This window comes from Balaenoptera physalus (assembly GCF_965194825.1).
Source record: "Balaenoptera physalus genome assembly, chromosome: 8".
Lineage (NCBI taxonomy): Eukaryota > Metazoa > Chordata > Mammalia > Artiodactyla > Balaenopteridae > Balaenoptera > Balaenoptera physalus.
The window spans coordinates 76,389,094-76,407,578 of NC_138887.1; the positions used below are offsets into that span (position 1 = coordinate 76,389,094).

General features: G+C 41.5%; 1 protein-coding gene and 2 long non-coding RNA genes across 6 annotated transcripts in view; 1 reads left to right on the top strand and 2 right to left on the bottom strand.

The window, feature by feature from the left end:
* The window catches only part of LOC309665569, a 61,549-nt gene that overhangs the window by 25,731 nt on the left and 17,333 nt on the right, over window positions 1-18,485 (top strand). Inside the window, exons 8-12 of the long non-coding RNA XR_014266497.1 lie at window positions 632-704; window positions 3,980-4,198; window positions 15,151-15,265; window positions 15,886-16,054; window positions 16,723-16,844. This is a non-coding gene — a long non-coding RNA (uncharacterized lncRNA). The remainder of the gene's footprint in view (window positions 1-631; window positions 705-3,979; window positions 4,199-15,150; window positions 15,266-15,885; window positions 16,055-16,722; window positions 16,845-18,485) is intronic.
* CPVL (carboxypeptidase vitellogenic like) overlaps window positions 1-18,485 on the bottom strand; it is a 148,196-nt gene that overhangs the window by 15,513 nt on the left and 114,198 nt on the right. The gene's annotated exons all lie outside the window — the stretch shown is intronic.
* Window positions 291-16,786, bottom strand: LOC309665642. Its single transcript, XR_014266606.1, has 2 exons — window positions 16,707-16,786; window positions 291-1,092 (listed from the first exon to the last, which is right to left on the bottom strand). It is a non-coding gene; the product is annotated as an uncharacterized lncRNA (long non-coding RNA).

Sequence of the window (18,485 nt, forward strand, 5' to 3'; positions counted from 1 at the left end):
CAAGAATCCCTGGCAAATCCAAGCTGCTATGGTATGAAAATTCTAATTAAAGGCAAAAATCAAAGCTGCTTTTGGTGGTAATGCTGTTATACTGTCAACCTCATTGTCAGTCAAATTAACAAAATACATTTCTAATAACCCAGCTAATGCAGTGAGAAATAAATAGCCAAGTCCATTTAACTCTCAGAAGCTTAAATGCTGTTAAATCACATTTCCTGTTTATGAGGCTGAATCTGAGAAGATATGCATTAATTATATTTCCAAATAGTCCAAAAAAATGAGAAGGCATGCATGAAAAGGAAAATTTTTAATTTTTTATATTTCAGTAATAATCACACATAACAATGATTTATGATCACTTCTACTACAGTTAACAAAATAGTTTATACTGAACATTTAGTAGATTAAACAGCAGTTATCCAAGATAAATGGTCCATTGATATGCTCATTTTCTCGATAGCCACATCCACAGGCTAAGTCCACAACTGGATCACATCCACATTTCATGGTAATTGGTTTTAAAACTATCAAAACAGGAGGAACATGGAAATTCCATCCGCAAATCCTCAACGGCCCATTGGAGATCTCTTAATGCATGTGCTTTTCTTTTCATGGGAATTCCACATGCAAGTTGTGAAGCAGAGGAAGGTGCTATTAGAAATACCAGGTCTGACATCAACACGAATTGGTTTTACCTCTTGCTGGTATGTATTCCCTATGCTCAGGTTCAAAGAAAACCCAGAAAACTCTTAGATCTCCATCTGAATTTCAGTCAAAGGATTCAGTTCTGCGTCTTTCATCCCAGCCCAGTTTTCCTGTCAGGAGCACCACTGGTTTTCTCTTTAGCTGTCAGCACATTTGGAACAGATTTTTCTTTCTGGCAAAAGATTCTACAGCAGTCTAGATTTTAGTTTATAATTTCATTATAAGTAAGAGAGACTTTTAAAGAGTCACTTCAGAATCACTGCACAGCTTCATCTGGGATTTGGCCAACAGTTGTTAGAGTTCTATTAAATCAGCTTTCTTCTAACAGTGAAAAGAAGAGGTGGAATGTTTGTATTTTCTCAAGTCCTCAACAGCTCCATCAAATAGCTAAGAATGATTAAAAATAAAACAACATGGAGTATTTTGGGACTGTACATTCTACTTTTGTTTTGTTTCCCTAAAGATGAAGAGAATTGAGAAAATGTCATCTTGGCATATGTAATTTGAAGTCTGTCCCTTCTACCCGCGCCTAGAATCCTCTTGTTAGGCATAACATAGGGTGTGCAATATGTTGTTATTACAGACAGGGCTTAGCTTGTAGCTGACAAAGGAGTACTGCTATGACAGAAGATGGAATTTTTATTTGTAATGGAAGAAAGGGTTGACTTTCTAAATACCTAGTGGTAGATCGCAATTTTAAAGTAAGCTAGATAAAAATCTATTTTAAGAGCCTTGTTGCTTCCTAAGAGTGAAACTAGAATTTCCCTTCTTAACCCCAAGATAGATAAACACTTCTGTTTCACACGAAACACCACAAGTCAAACGATGGCCAGACTTGCAGTTTCCCATTAGAAAATACCTCGGTTCATTCAACAGTAAATATTAATGAACACTTGTGAAGTGCCAGCTACTCTGTTAGAAGCTGTATGAGTACGGGGTTGAACACAAGAGACCAAAGTCCCTGTCTTTATAGAGCTCATGCAAGCTTCTCGTAAGGGCTTCTGGAGTGAATTGAAACATTAACAAAGCGTTGATACGATGAACAAACTAGTGTTCTTCACTAAATGGGTGAAATCACAAATGTGATAAGAATCATAAATTTTAAAATACTACGTAAAGAACTTCTGCGACATTCTTTTCCTTTATGTAGCACTGAGGTCCCTGAATTTCTTCACTGTTGTGCTAATTGTAATGAACAGAACTCTTATATTCATTTGTCCTGTGCAAAGGGTTGTTTTCCGGAAACCATCTCGCCGAAGAGAAAAAAGTCTCTTTTCTGGGGAGATTCAGACATGGAGCTGTAAATGATTCTGGCAGGATGAGTGCTGAAGGGAGAGGATATTAGCAATTGGAAAATGGCTTTGTTGCCAGAGGCTACGTACGAAGGCATTAGAAGCCACATGATAGAATTAGATGGAGGATCTGTGCAGGTCTGGTTAAGCTCAAAATGTCTAACAACCCACCAGGAATTGATTGTAGGACAGCCTTAGAGCAGCCAAATGTACCTTTTATTATCTCTGAGAAGGGAGTCTTATTTTGAAATCCAGAATTTTGGGAGAGTGATCATGACTAAAGTCCTAGCTGCTTTGCTCTATTCCACCCACCCCGCTCCTCAGTTTTGGTACCCAGCTCCATCCCACTGTGCCTTCTCATTTGAAAGAGCTCCAACCTTGAACGTCCCCATTGCTGAAAAAGGAAAGAGGAAGAGAAAGAGGAAGGAAGGAAATACTTCTCTGCTACTGCAAGTGATTTGAAGGTTTGGGACTGTGCTGGCTGATGCACAGCCACTTCTGTCCTTAGACACGTCCCAACCATCTGGTCACCTGGGCTCCCCCCTCCATCTGGCTCTAATCATCTCAGCAAAACTAAGGGTTGTTTGTTGGTGGTTGTGATTTTCTTTTCTTAAATTTCCCGTTAATTTTGTCCTGCCTTAGTTTTGTTTTCCTTTTAGTAATGCAAGTCTTGAATAAATTAATTTGTTGCTCATGGGCAAAAAAGTGGCTTCAGCAACCAGCCCAAAACCAACAATGTTGATTCACCTGTAAAAATCTGCATTTACTCTCCACACACTTAATGGTGTCTTCCTTTTGGGCCATGAACACACCCATTATATTTCTCCGGGGGCTAAGAGGACACCTCAGCACAGGTCCTACAGTTCTTCCAGAAAGAGCTGTCCCAAAAGCAGATGGAAGGATAGGAGGCTGCATCAGAGAAGAGCTTAGGCTTGATTTCTGTTAAGTCCTTTCTGATTTTTTTTTAAACCCACGCACATGTTTATTTAAATAGCTGAAGAGTTTATAATCCTGGACGTTGAAGACAAATACATTTTCTCTTAGATGTTTTGACTTGGTTTGAGCTATGTTCCCTTGTGTTACAAAATGGTCTGGCTCTTTTAGGAAGCCACAAGTTGTAGACACTGAATTGAGCTGAATCATTTATCCAGAGAGAGCATTAGGAACAGGTGGGAGCAGTTACTAGAGGTAAAACAGAGACCCAGGAAGAACAAAATGACTCTCTAGGAAATGTTCCAATGCCTCCAGACCGGAGGGACGGGGGGGAGAATTCACAGGCACCATCTTGCTAATGATGACCACACCCTGTGCGCAGGGAAGGCGGGGCATTCCCCGTATTAGAGAGCAGCGGGCATCCTGCAGCCAGGAGATCCATGCTGTCACTCTGTCTCAGTCTACAGGTTTGGTGGCCCGTAGATCCCCCTCCTCATAAAATTCACTGGCTTCTGAGCACCTCCTGTGGCCCTTAAGAAAGAATCAGTCGCTTTGTGACCACTTTGTCCAAGCTGCTGAAACCAGTTAGAGATACACTTAAGTATCACTTAAGTATCTTCAGTGAGTTAGTGGATGATATTAAAAATCACAGTAGGATTAAGTGAAGACAACAGGACATACTGTTGTCTCAAATGCAAACAAAAATAGGATCTACAAATAATAAATGACCAGAAGGACTAGTATTAAAAGTTTAAAGTTCGTTATATCTGGGCTACGAGCTTATGGATCGTTTTTAGGTCCTATATTTATTCATATGTTTATGTGTTATCTATTACTTCTCAACGTGGCATAAATAGCGGTGCTTGATGCTTGGACCACCCCCACCCCTTCAGTTAAATACTTCCTGAGCACACACTGTGCGTGGCACCCGGCGCAGGGAGCAAAGCTGAGCATGTTCCAGGGCTTTACCTTGAACTACCGCCTCCGTGACTCTGACAGCACCGGCCCCTCCTCCAGGATGAGATCCTGAGCTTTTATTCCCTTCACAGGCCCAGGACTCCCGGCTGGTCCTGCAGTGTTGGTAGTATACTCTCTCAGGTATGGGCGAGGCTCCCTCCTGCTCTTCCTTCAGACCCAGCTCGGATGTCAGCACATCAGGAGGGCTTTCCGGACCACCCGATGTGATCATGCCCTCACCTCCCACCACGCCGGATTCCCCGTCGTGCTTTGATTTTCTTCATGGCGTTTGTCAATATGTATCTCTGTAGGTATGTGTGCACTTGAACACTAACCTGCCACCAGAATGTAATGCCTTGGAGGAGGGGTCTTCAGGCTTGTTCATTGCTATATCTGTCCATCTAGAACAGTGCCTGTCACATAGTGGGCACTCAATAAATATTGTTGAATTGAAGTTCTCTTCCTCAAGGGAAAAGTTGCGATAGGTGTATTTAAACATATCAGGAATGAATATCAATCCACAAATTCAGGTGATAAGAAAGATGGTATCTCTGTTTTTTACAATAATTTTAAAATTCTGCACCCCTACGCTGCTGGGCCGGTGGGAAGTTTCATCTTAGTCATTGCTCTGCTCCCTTCCCCCACCCATCCCCAGAGTTTGTGGGTGGAGTTGTGTTAAGGTGTCAAGAGTCTTATGCAGTGACAAGGGCTTTGGAGAAGGTCCTCTGCTAATCAGCCCATCACACTGTGTCTGTCCCCATGGTCCCTTCACACCTGGTGGCAGTCTGCTGCTTCTGGGCAAGACTGAGAACATCATTGCCCACGGCCCCACTCCCCAGATGTTTCACCCAGAAGCTCTTCCTCTCGGGGTCTTGCCCCTGCCAGGAAGCAGAACCTGCAGCGCTTGCTTCTACCCCCAATCGGGAGAAGGTCCTTTTAGTCTGGTGTTTCTCCCGTTTTTCCAAGCCACTAACCTTTCCTCAAACTCTATCCTCCCCTTGGGCCTCTGGCTTTTAGAAAGCAAAAGCCAGAATCGTCTGCTTCTCATCCTGCCCCTTACCTCCCTGAAGCAAGGGTCGTGGAGTCTGCTACCTGCTCAAATGGGGAACGAAAAAGAAAAACTTCAGACAACTCTGACACAAGACAGAAATGTGTGTTACAGGAGTGCAACAGATAATGCAGAGAAGAAAGTGATTCTTTGGGGATGGGTGGGAAGAGAGAAACCAAGGCGGGAGGAATGCTTAAGGCATCTTGCACTTTTGAGTGAGTCTTGAAGGGATGGGAGTATTTCATTTCAGAGAATGTGACGGATAGAAAGAGAGGCATGAGCAAAGAGAAAATAGGCATATAGGTGAGGGCAAATAACCTCATCTGAATGGTTGTATTTGAGCAGTGGGAAAAGAAGCCACCCTCCCAAAGTAGGTGGGGTCAGTTTGTGACAGGCCTTCAAAGTCAGCGTTTTTTAATTTTTAAATTTTTTAAAATTTTATTTTTGGCTGGGTTGGGTCTTCGTTGCTGTGCGCGGGCTTCTTATTGCAGTGGCTTCTCGTTGTGGAGCACGGGCTCTAGGCGCACAGGCTTCAGTAGTTGTGGCACGCGGGCTTCATTGCTCCGCGGCATGTGGGATCTTCCCCCGGACCAGGGCTCGAACCCGTGTCCCCTGCATTGGCAGGCGGATTCTTAACCACGGTGCCACCAGGGAAGTCCCCAAGTCAGGGTGTTTTGATGTTAACTTGAAAGTACTTGGCAGCCATTGGGTCAGAGAGCAAGTAGATAGATTAGAGTTGTACCTTTGGAAATGAAATAGCAACACTGTCTAGGATGGATTAATGGTTGGGGCTGGTGATGGTAAGGCTAGAAGCAGAGAGAACTTTCAGTAGGCTGTGCAATAGTCTAGAAACAGGAAGGAAAAGGAGAACAGAGATGCAAAAGACATTGCTGAAGTAGAGTAAACAGGATTTGACCACTGGTTGAATCGGAGAGAAAGGCAAGAGACGGATGGTGATTGCAAGAATGGGCGTGTTCTCAGCAGACAGAAAAACTAAGAGGAGCTTCTGGTTTGGGGGGAAAGAGGACCAGTCTAGACATGTTAAATCTGAGTTTCCATCCGGAAAGTTGGAGCTGTGGGTGAGAGGCTCTGAAGAGAGGTCATGACTTTGCCATGGTAGAAAGGGAATATGGGCAATGATGTTGCAGCAGCATGTTGGGGTGAAGGAGGAAAACAGGGATCCAGTGTCGGATCCTTTTGATCGTCTCAGTAGAGTAGGAGGCAAGGCCACTTGCTGAGAGTAAGGAGAGCAGTCAGTGTGTCATTTGGAACTTGAGCCCAGACACAGTTTGTAACAACTGCTCTGGTGAACATACAGTCAACTCCTGAGGAACAGCAGGGCAGACCCATGCAGTTTTCTCTCCAATAAATATAGAATCCTTTTATAGTGGTTTTGTGAAAACTATTCAGGAAGATGTGAGAAGGAATAGCCTTGACATTGTATATCCATTTTGAGGCATATATTAGTTTTATCACTGTCTCTGCTTTCTGTTAGACAGTTCTCTCTTCTTTACATATTGTTATGCCTTTCATTAGGAATTTGTTTTTTGGGAATTTATTAAGATGCCAGAATCCTTCAACATCATAAACATGGAAAAGTAGCAACTATTCATTGCCAGCATTCCCAACTCCTCTGCTATCTTTCCCAGTGTTGAACATCTGTCCCCAGGGAAGCCCATTATCACCTGCCCTCCACTCCTAATGCCAAGTTGTTTTCTTTACTCGGTGGCTTTGGGCAGAGGGGAGAAAGAGCTTATCATGAAGACCAGTGGTACTTGGGCCTTCCAGGCCGCTGTTGCATCTACAAGGGGAGCAGGGGAGAAAGGGGGATCCTAAAATCCATCTCACTCTCTGGGGAGGGCACCACATGCTGCCCTGGTGGTTCAGGACCCATCCCTATTTACCTCCTTTTGGTCTTTTCCAAGCATGCCTCCCCTATCTCTCTAGATCTGATCTCTTGTCTTTATTTGATGGTACCTCTGTTGGGAATTTAGGGATTTGTGTGGAGTGAGAAGCAGGAAATAATAAGAGGAATCTCTCTGCATTCTTAGACTTACCAGTATTCACCAAAAGATAATTCCTTGGGAATTGTTGGCACTAGTGTTTTTATTTTTTTTATTTCTTTAATATCTTTATTGGAGTATAAATTCTTTACAATGTTGTGTTAGTTTCTGCTGTACAACAAAGTGAATCAGCTATATGTATACATATATCCCCATATCCCCTCCCTCTTGAGCCTCCCTCCCACCCTCCCCATCCCACCCTCTAGGTCCTCACAAAGCATCGAGCTGATCTCCCTGTGCTATGCAGCCGCTTCCCACTAGCCATCCATTTTACATTTGGTAGTGTATATATGTCAATGCTACTCTCTCACTTCGTTCGTCCCAGCTTCCCCTTCCCCCGCTGTGTCCTCAAGTCCATTCTCTACATCTGCGTCTTTATTCCTGCCCTGCCACTAGGTTCATCAGTACCGGTTTTTTAGATTCCATATATGTGCGTTAGCATATGGTATTTGTTTTTCTCTTTCTGACTTACTTCACTCTGTATGACAGACTCTAGGTCCATCCACCTCATTACAAATAACTCAATTTCATTCCTTTTTATGGCTGAGTAATATTCCATTGTGTGTATGTGCCACATCTTCTTTATCCATTCATCTGTTGATGGACATTTAGGTTGCTTCCATGTCCTGCCTATTGTAAGTAGTGCTGCAATGAACACTGTGGTACATGTCTCTTTTTGAATTATGGTTTTCTCAGGGTATATGCCCAGTAGTGGGATTGCTGGGTCATATGGTAGTTCTATTTTTAGTTTTTTAAGGGAACTCCATACTGTTCTCCATAGTGGCTGTATCAATTTACATTCCCACCAACAGTGCAGGAGGGTTCCCTTTTCTCCACACCCTCTCCAGCATTTATTGTTTCTAGATTTTTTGATGATGGCCATTCTGACTGGTGTGAGGTGGTACCTCATTGTGGTTTTAACTTACATTTCTCTAATGATTGGCAGTAGTGTTTTTAAACCACCCAATTCCAGTTTTCATAACTGGGTGTATTCTAATAACTCAAGTTTATTGAATTCTTTTTCTTGTCTTTGTAATGTTTCCAAATTGAATATGTGACTAACAACTCCTTTTACTCTACTTAAGCCCAGGGAGAAAAAATTCCACTAAAGAGTTGAAAATCCCAGAAAATTTGGAATTGGGGTTCAAAATCACATGCTCCCTGGGCTGGTGCATCTTTTTTACTCTCTGACCACTCAGCAAGGGAAGAATATGATCTAGAAGCAAAGCTACATGGAGTTTGGTTTACTTAAGAGGCCAAAAGAGAATTACATCTCTCAGTGCATAAGAAACTAGAACTCTTAAATATTCTTAGAACCTCTTAGGTTCTAGGCTAACAAATGTTAAGATTTTTCAGGGGTAGAAGGTGCTCATTTGAGGGAGCTGTGTCTTATTAGAGATCCCTTTCCCTCTGTCCCTCACAGCCCTACCCAGGAAAGTATATGCTGGTGAAATTTCACCCTGAACAAACTACCTAATTTACTAAACAAAATCCCTCTCCACTATTCCCTCAGTCCTGCTCAAGATCAGCTTCAATTTTCCAGTGCAACACCACTCCCAGTCTTTTTTTTTTTGGATAGAATTGATGTATTTTTTTCACTTTTGTTTATTTTTGCCCCAAAGCTTTTGGCATTTCCCTCCAGTGAGTCACACTCTGGGACCATCTCAAAATGACCTCCTTACAGGATGTTTCTCTTCCCCGGGGAGATGGGAAATTGGTATAAGACAGCCTGTCCTTTCCGCATCCCGCCCGCACTCGAGCCCACGCGGCGTCCCGGGCCCGGGGGCGGCGCGCGGCTCCCGCAGGCGGGGGAAGCGGCAACGCCGCCGAGACGGAAGCTTTCCCTCCGTGTGGACGAAAGGCTCTTGGTGCTCCAGCCAGGCATCAGGGCCGTGCCTCTGAGGTGGGAGAGCCAACTTCAGGACACTGGTCCACAAGAGACCTCCCAGCTTCACGTAATACCAAACGGCAAAAATCTCTCAGAGATCTCCATCTCAACATCAAGACCCAGCTTCACTCAACGACCAACAAGCTACAGTGCTGGACACCCTATGCCAAACAACTAGCAAGACAGGAACACAGCCCCATCCATTAGCAGAGAGGCTGCCTAAAATCATAATAAGGCCACAGACACCCCAAAATACACCACCAGACGTGGACGTGCCCACCAGAAAGACAAGAGCCAACCTCATCCACCAGAGCTCAGGCACTAGTTCCCTCCACCAGGAAGCCTACACAACCCACTGAACCAACCTTAGCCACTGGGGACAGATACCAAAAACAACAGGAACTACGAACCTGCAGCCTGTGAAAAGGAGACCCCAAACACAGTAAGATAAGCAAAATGAGACGACAGAAAAACACACAGCAGATGAAGGAGCAGGGTCAGAACATACCAGACTTAACAAATGAAGAGGAAATAGGTAGTCTACCTGAAAAAGAATTCAGAATAATGATAGTAAGGATGATCCAAAATCTTGGAAATAGAATAGACAAAATGCAAGAAACATTTAACAAGGACGTAGAAGAACTAAAGAGGAACCAAGCAATGATGAAAACCACAATAAATGAAATTAAAAATACTCTAGATGGGATCAATAGCAGAATAACTGAGGCAGAAGAAAGGATAAGTGACCTGGAAGATAAAATGGTGGAAATAACTACTGCAGAGCAGGATAAAGAAAAAAGAATGAAAAGAACTGAGGACAGTCTCAGAGACCTCTGGGACAACATTAAACGCGCCAACATTCGAATTATAGGGGTCCCAGAAGAAGAAGAGAAAAAGAAAGGGACTGAGAAGATATTTGAAGAGATTATAGTTGAAAACTTCCCTAATATGGGAAAGGAAATAGTTAATCAAGTCCTGGAAGCACAGAGAGTCCCATACAGGATAAACCCAAGGAGAAACACACCAAGACACATATTAATCAAACTGTCAAAAATTAAATATAAGGAAAACATATTAAAGGCAGCAAGGGAAAAAAAACAAATAACACACAAGGGAATCCCCATAAGGTTAACATCTGATCTTTCAGCAGAAACTCTGCAAGCCAGAAGGGAGTGGCAGGATATACTTAAAGTGATGAAGGAGAAAAACCTGCAACCAAGATTACACTACCCAGCAAGGATCTCATTCAGATTCGATGGAGAAATTAAAACCTTTACAGACAAGCAAAAGCTGAGAGAGTTCAGCACCACCAAACCAGCTTTACAACAAATGCTAAAGGAACTTCTCTAGGCAAGAAACACAAGAGAAGGAAAACACCTACAATAACAAACCCAAAACATTTAAGAAAATGGGAATAGGAACATACATATCGATAATTACCTTGAATGTAAATGGATTAAATGCTCCCACCAAAAGACACAGGCTGGCTGAATGGATACAAAAACAAGACCCATATATATGCTGTCTACAAGAGACCCACTTCAGACCTAGAGACACATATAGACTGAAAGTGAGGGGATGGAAAAAGATATTCCATGCAAATGGAAATCAAAAGAAAGCTGGAGTAGCAATTCTCATATCAGACAAAATAGACTTTAAAATACAGACTATTACAAGAGACAAAGAAGGACACTATATAATGATCAAGGGATCGATACAAGAGGAAGGTATAACAATTGTAAATATTTATGCACCCAACATAGGAGCACCTCAATACATAAGGCAAATACTAACAGCCATAAAAGGGGAAATCGACAGCAACACAATCATAGTAGGGGACTTTAACACCCCACTCTCAACAATGGACAGATCATCCAAAATGAAAATAAATAAGGAAACACAAGCTTTAAATGATACATTAAACAAGATAGACTTAATTGATATTTATAGGACATTCCATCCAAAAACAACAGAATACACATTTTTCTCAAGTGCTCATGGAACATTCTCCAGGATAGATCATATCTTGGGTCACAAATCAAGCCTTGGTAAATTTAAGAAAATTGAAATCGTATCAAGTATCTTTTCCGACCACAACGCTATGAGACTAGATATCAATTACAGGAAAAGACCTGTAAAAAATACAAACACATGGAGGCTACACAATACATTACTTAATAACGAAGTGATCACTGAAGAAATCAAAGGGGAAATCAAAAAATACCTAGAAACAAATGACAATGGAGATACGACGACCCAAAACCTATGGGACGCAGCAAAAGCAGTGCTAAGAGGGAAGTTTATAGCAATACAAGCCTACCTCAAGAAACAGGAAACATCTCGAATAAACAACCTAACCTTGCACCTAAAGCAATTAGAGAAAGAAGAACAAAAAAACCCCAAAGCCAGCAGAAGGAAAGAAATTATAAAGATCAGGTCAGAAATAAATGAAAAAGAAATGAAGGAAACAATAGCAAAAATCAATGAAACTAAAAGCTGGTTCTTTGAGAAGATAAACAAAATTGATAAACCATTAGCCAGACTCATCAAGAGAAAAAGGGAGAAGACTCAGATCAATAGAATTAGAAATGAAAAAGGAGAAGTAACCACTGACACTGCAGAAATACAAAAGATCATGAGAGATTACTACAAGCAACTCTATGCCAATAAAATGGACAACCTGGAAGAAATGGACAGATTCTTAGAAAGGCACAAACTGCCGAGACTGAACCAGGAAGAAATAGAAAATATGAACAGACCAATCACAAGCACTGAAATTGAAACTGTGATTAAAAACCTTCCAACAAACAAAAGCCCAGGACCAGATGGCTTCACAGGTGAATTCTATCAAACATTTAGAGAAGAGCTAACACCTATCCTTCTCAAACTCTTCCAAAATATTGCAGAGGGAGGAACACTCCCAAACTCATTCTACGAGGCCACCATCACCCTGATACCAAAACCAGACAAAGATGTCACAAAGAAAGAAAACTACAGGCCAATATCACTGATGAACATAGATGCAAAAATCCTCAACAAAATACTAGCAAACAGAATCCAACAGCACATTAAAAGGATCATACACCATGATCAAGTGGGGTTTATCCCAGGAATGCAAGGATTCTTCAATATACGCAAATCAATCAATGTGATACATCATATTAACAAACTGAAGGAAAAAAACCATATGATCATCTCAATAGATGCAGAGAAAGCTTTCGACAAAATTCAACACCCATTTATGATAAAAGCCCTGCAGAAAGTAGGCATAGAGGGAACTTTCCTCAACATAATAAACGCCATATATGACAAACCCACAGCCAACATTGTCCTCAATGGTGAAAAACTGAAACCATTTCCACTAAGATCAGGAACAAGACAAGGTTGCCCACTCTCACCACTATTATTCAACATAGTTTTGGAAGTGTTAGCCACAGCAATCAGAGAAGACAAAGAAATAAAAGGAATCCAAATCGGAAAAGAAGAAGTAAAGCTGTCACTATTTGCAGATGACATGATACTATACATAGAGAATCCTAAAGATGCTACCAGAAAACTCCTAGAGCTAATCAATGAATTTGGTAAAGTAGCAGGATACAAAATTAATGCACAGAAATCTCTTGCATTTCTATACACTAATGACGAAAAATCTGAAAGTGAAATTAAGAAAACACTCCCATTTACCATTGCAACAAAAAGAATAAAATATCTAGGAATAAACCTACCTAAGGAGACAAAAGACCTGTATGCAGAAAATTATAAGACACTGATGAAAGAAATTAAAGATGATACAAATAGATGGAGAGATATACCATGTTCCTGGATTGGAAGAATCAACATTGTGAAAATGACTCTACTACCCAAAGCAATCTACAGATTCAATGCAATCCCTATCAAACTACCACTGGCATTTTTCACAGAACTAGAACAAAAAATTTCACAATTTGTATGGAAACACAAAAGACCCCGAATAGCCAAAGCAATCTTGAGAACGAAAAATGGAGCTGGGGGAATCAGGCTCCCTGACTTCAGACTATATTACAAAGCTTCAGTAATCAAGACAGTTTGGTACTGGCACAAAAACAGAAATATAGATCAATGGAACAGGATAGAAAGCCCAGAGATAAACCCACACACATATGGGCACCTTATTTTTGATAAAGGAGGCAAGCATATACAGTGGAGAAAAGACAGCCTCTTCAATAAGTGGTGCTGGGAAAATTGGACAGGTACATGTAAAAGTATGAAAATAGAACACTCCCTGACACCATGCACAAAAATAAACTCAAAATGGATTAAAGACCTAAGTGTAAGGGCAGACACTATCAAACTCTTAGAGGAAAACATAGGCAGAACACTCTATGACATACATCACAGCAAGATTCTTTTTGACCCAGCTCCCAGAGAAATGGAAATAAGAACACAAATAAACAAATGGGACCTAATGAAACTTAAAAGCTTTTGCACAGCAAAGGAAACCATAAACAAGACCAAAAGACAACCATCAGAATGGGAGAAAATATTTGCAAATGAAGCAACTGACAAAGGATTAATCTCCAAGATTTACAAGCAGCTCATGCAGCTCAATAACAAAAAAACGAACAACCCAATCCAAAAATGGGCAGAAGACCTAAATAGACATTTCTCCAAAGAAGATATACAGATGGCCTACAGACACATGAAAGAATGCTCAACATCATTAATCATTAGAGAAATGCAAATCAAAACTACAATGAGATATCATCTCACACCGGTCAGAATGGCCATCATCAAAAAATCTAGAAACAATAAATGCTGGAGAGGGTGTGGAGGAAAGGGAACACTCTTGCACTGTTGGTGGGAATGTAAATTGATACAGCCACTATGGAGAACAGTATGGAGGTTCCTTAAAAAACTACAAATAGAACTACCATACGACCCAGCAATCCCACTACTGGGCATATACCCTGAGAAAACCATAGGTCAAAAAGAGTCATGTACCAAAATGTTCATTGCAGCTCTATTTACAATAGCCAGGACATGGAAGCAATCTAAATGTCCATCGACAGATGAATGGATAAAGAAGATGTGGCACATATATACAATGGAATATTACTCAGCCATAAAAAGAAATGAAATGGAGGTATTTGTAATGAGGTGGATGGAGTTAGAGTCTGTCATACAGAGTGAAGTAAGTCAGAAAGAGAAAAACAAATACAGTATGCTAACACATATATACGGAATCTAAGGGGAAAAAAAAAAAAAAAAAAAGGCCATGAAGAACCTAGTGGCAAGACGGGAATAAAGACACAGACCTACTAGAGAATGGACTTGAGGATATGGGGAGGGGGTGGGGTGAGATGTGACAGGGTAAGAGAGTGTCATGGACATATATACACTACCAAATGTAAAATAGATAACTAGTGGGAAGCAGCCGCATAGCACAGGGAGATCAGCTCGGTGCTTTGTGACCATCTAGAGGGATGGGATGGGGAGGGTGGGAGGGAGGGAGATGCAAGAGGGAAGAGAAATGGGAACATATTGTATATGTATAACTGATTCACTTTGTTATAAAGCAGAAGCTAACACACCATTGTAAGGCAATTATACTTCAATAAAGATGTTAAAAAAAAAAAAAAAAAAAGACAGCCTGTCGCAATATGTTACTGTATAGTGTGTGGGGATTTTATTAAAGAAATGCCATTTCGCATGCCACCAAAGCCACTTGATGGATGGACTTACAGGCAGATAGCCTTCTAAATCTTTCCCCAACTCTATAGAGACAAGATGGAAAAACGAAAGCATGGTCGTTAGGGGATTACTCAAATCAGTTGAATATGGGAATCTGTCCTTCTACTTTTTCCATCACAGAAGTTTAGAGTAGTTTTTTGAGAATTCAGATTTTGTAACAAAATAATTGAACTACCAGGGGTGGGAGGATAAAAACAGGAGGAGAGAAGGCAGGGGTGCTCAGAGCCTCACCATTTCCCCAGCACACTTACGCTCATGCTTTAGGCAAGGTCAGTGCCACTCTTGACCTCTGGACCTCCAGCCTTCCTCCACCCCTCAGTTTGGAAAACTTCTCCTCCCCAGGAATAATTCATCACTCCTTATTCTCTGCTCTCAGAGCGCTTTGTACCTTCCTCTACGAAAGCACTTAGCACTCTGGGACTATGGTTATTTGTGCAGTGGTTACCCACCTTCCTTCTCCCATGCTCCCCTCTCCCCAGTTAGAGGGCCTCGGAGGCAGGGGAGTGTTGGCAAAAATTGTCTCTGTGTCTTTAGCACCCCGAACAGGTCCTGTCACCTATGAGGTTTAATATGGCACATCCTAGTGCAACCATGATGGCAGCCATGATGGGGCCAGGGATCCAGGAGAATTTCTATTCATAATGTTGATGTGAGTGTCTGGGTTTCCTGTTCTCTTCCAACAATGCTCCCCCTTCCCCCTCCTCAATTCTGTCAGGCACTCACTTCCTTTCTCCCCTTGGATTCATGTAAGAAAATTTTAAGTATCATCAAAGATTACTAGATGTACATATGAGTTTTGATTATAAATATTCCTTGGGAAATTAGGAAGATTACCAATGTGTATTCCCACTGTATGTCAAAATGTAGAGGTTGGCTTTACTCTTTCTACTGAGCTTTGACTTCTGCATATGGTGGACATTTTTTGGCTCTGGGCCAGGCTTCCTTCCTTCTAGTAACAACACCTTGGTTTGATTTTTTTTCGGTGGGGCGGTAATTGTCTTCCCCCATTGGGTGCAGTCTTAGTGGTACTGAGTTCAAGGTAGCCCACCCTCCCTTAGCCTGGGATGAGTTATCAGTGGTCACCACTGGTATGGTGTGGGGTTGGGGAGGGGATGTTTTTACTTAACTTTTGCAATGAACAATTTGCAAATTAAAGATTTAAGAAAAAGAGAAATACTGACCCAAAAGATCTGGCTAGATGCAACGAATTTTCCTGTTAAATCCGTTTGAACAGCAACCACAGGCCTGGCCTCTTCTACTCAATTGCAGAGCCCCGGGGAATGCAGACAGCCCACGTCACACTCCTGAAGTTGCCAAAAATCCCTTTAAAATGATCCAACAGATGTCCTTCCTTGGGGTCGAGCGGATATAAATCACAACGGTCTGCTTTCAATTCCTAACTCGGTGTCTTAGGGGCAGCAAAATCAATCACTCTCAGGTTTGTTTTCTGAATGTTTTTTAAATCTTCCAAGTTATAATAGCAATAACCATTACAGTATGCAAGAAAAGGTAATCTGAGCAGGTAGTTGTATTTCATCCCAGTGTACAAACTTCCTTTGTGATGGTGGAGTTGAATGGGCCCCCATCACTCATCTTTGCAGCTAGTCCCATGGACCAGAAAGCAACCCCGAAAGGGCTCAGCATGAAGAATGAAATGGTTTCTGAGCTTAGAACCAGGGGCCTACATGGCATAAATATCGATACGGCCATGCCCACATATCATCAGCAGTAAGAGGAGGGGTCTTGTCATTCACATGAAGAAAGAAAGGGAATGCCAGACTTTCCCAGACAAATCAGGGCTCAAGTCAAGCAGTTTATTCCAGGATCTGTCTTTGTTTTCTGGCCTTATCTACCACATTTCTGGTAGTATGAGAAAAGATGGCTAAAGAACTTCACATACATAAGTAATTAAATGAAAGCTCTTAGTACTTTCCAGAGAATCAGGATTCCAATTTAAACTAGTTCCTCTTGGGTGGAGCAGATAACAACATCTAGTTTCCAATAATCTGGTGTATGTAATATTTAAAAATAAAGCCCATTTTTAATGCTGGTATACACTCCAACCCCAAATGGGGTCACCTGACACTTACCCATTGATGTCATCAGGTGAGAAAGAGCTTCAGGATCAGGAGGCAGGGTGCCTTCTCCGTGGAAAGAGGATGGAGTTTAAGGAGAGACACATGAGTTTGAATCTGGACTGGCTCTGCCACTGGCTGTAGGAACCTCAGGCAAGTCTCTCTGTATCAATGAAGTTCCATGACCTCCTCTGTGAAATGGGAAAACCATCTACCTGGTGATGTCTTGGTGAACATCTGGCGCATTTTAGGGGCTTAAAAAGAATAGCTGTTATTATTACTTCTGATTCACAGAATTAGGTGTCTACAGCTGAAATGAATCCCCAAGGGAAGGCCTATTTCGCCTCTTGGTAACAACCTCTGAGAGGTCGAGGCTGGGCCTTCCAGACCTACTCATGGGCCACCCAACAGACTTCCACTGCAACAGAAATGCTTTTCTGCCTCTTTACAATTGCAACCCAAAGGTCAAATCAAGTCACTCCCCACTGGCCCCCCCCAGCACAATGCAACGACAGCATTCAGCAAGCTCCCCCTGCCCTACTTTGTGCATGGTGGGGGTGGGGAGGGCAGGGCTAGCGCTGCTCCTCATTCCAGATCCTGCAGAACTCTACACTTCTCTGATCTCAGCAGACATGTGGCCAGAGTCTCCCTCTCTTACCTCCTCAAACCCTGCCTTTTCTTGAATTTTTAGCAGCATCTCCTCTCCACTGTCAGGCTGCCCAGGGAACCCAAACACTCTCCCTCTGGCCTTGCGCTGAGCAGACTTAGTCCATGGACCTATCCTCTGGGCTCTGCTTCCACAGAAACATAACCCAAAAGGCAGTTCTTTCTCTGAGATCCTGGGGCCAGAATTTTAATACTTACATACATAACATAAGCACAAAATGGTATAAAAATAAAAATATACTTAAAAAATTGTCTCTTTCGCACCCATGCCCAGTAACACATTGTCCTTCCTCCCCTACTGTTATTGGTTCCTTGTTTATCTTTCCAGAGGCACTCTATTCCTTACAAAACTTCTGTGTGTCTCTCTCTCTCCCTCCCTTATTTATTCGTTTGATTTTATTTCCCTTCCTTCCTTTCTCCCTTCCTTTCTTATAAATGAAACATACTGTATTTTTAGATGCCTTGTTTTTTTAACTTAACAAAATCAGTGCATAGTTTAAGGCCACTGTTAAATTTAGACTTCTTCTGTCCTCTCAGTGTTCTCCAAACCTTTATGCTATGTCACCCCTATTGTTAAAAAATTGCTGAAGGCATACCAAAAAATGTATAATTATTCACTCATTTATAAAGTATAACCATGCCACTACTGTACTAATAACATATATACTATGAAATAATTAAAATGGAAACTTTGAAATGATAAAGAATGAAATTTTAAATACCTAATTCTTAAAAATTGATTTTTAGTAGTACAAAATATTTATACTTTCTAAAATATTACTGTTAGTATTTTTAATAGGATCAATGTGTTGAATATGCTTTGTCATGTTTGAAAATCTTGGGTTACCCTTTTGTGAGATAACATTCAAATGTCTGGTTATATGTTCAGTTTATTTTGACACTTGGTTTCCAAGTCCATCAGAGCTGAAAAAGACACATTCCAGAGATGTAGATCCAAATGGAAGCAGTACCTCATTAGATGAGCTTTATTAACTCCCAACATGCATTTTTCAATCCCATCTTTTATGTAAAGACATTTGTTGAAATTTTTCCTGAGTTAAGGATTTTTTTTTTTTTTTGGTAATGCACACACAGTAAATGGAAACATTTCCAAACATCTGTTTTCAA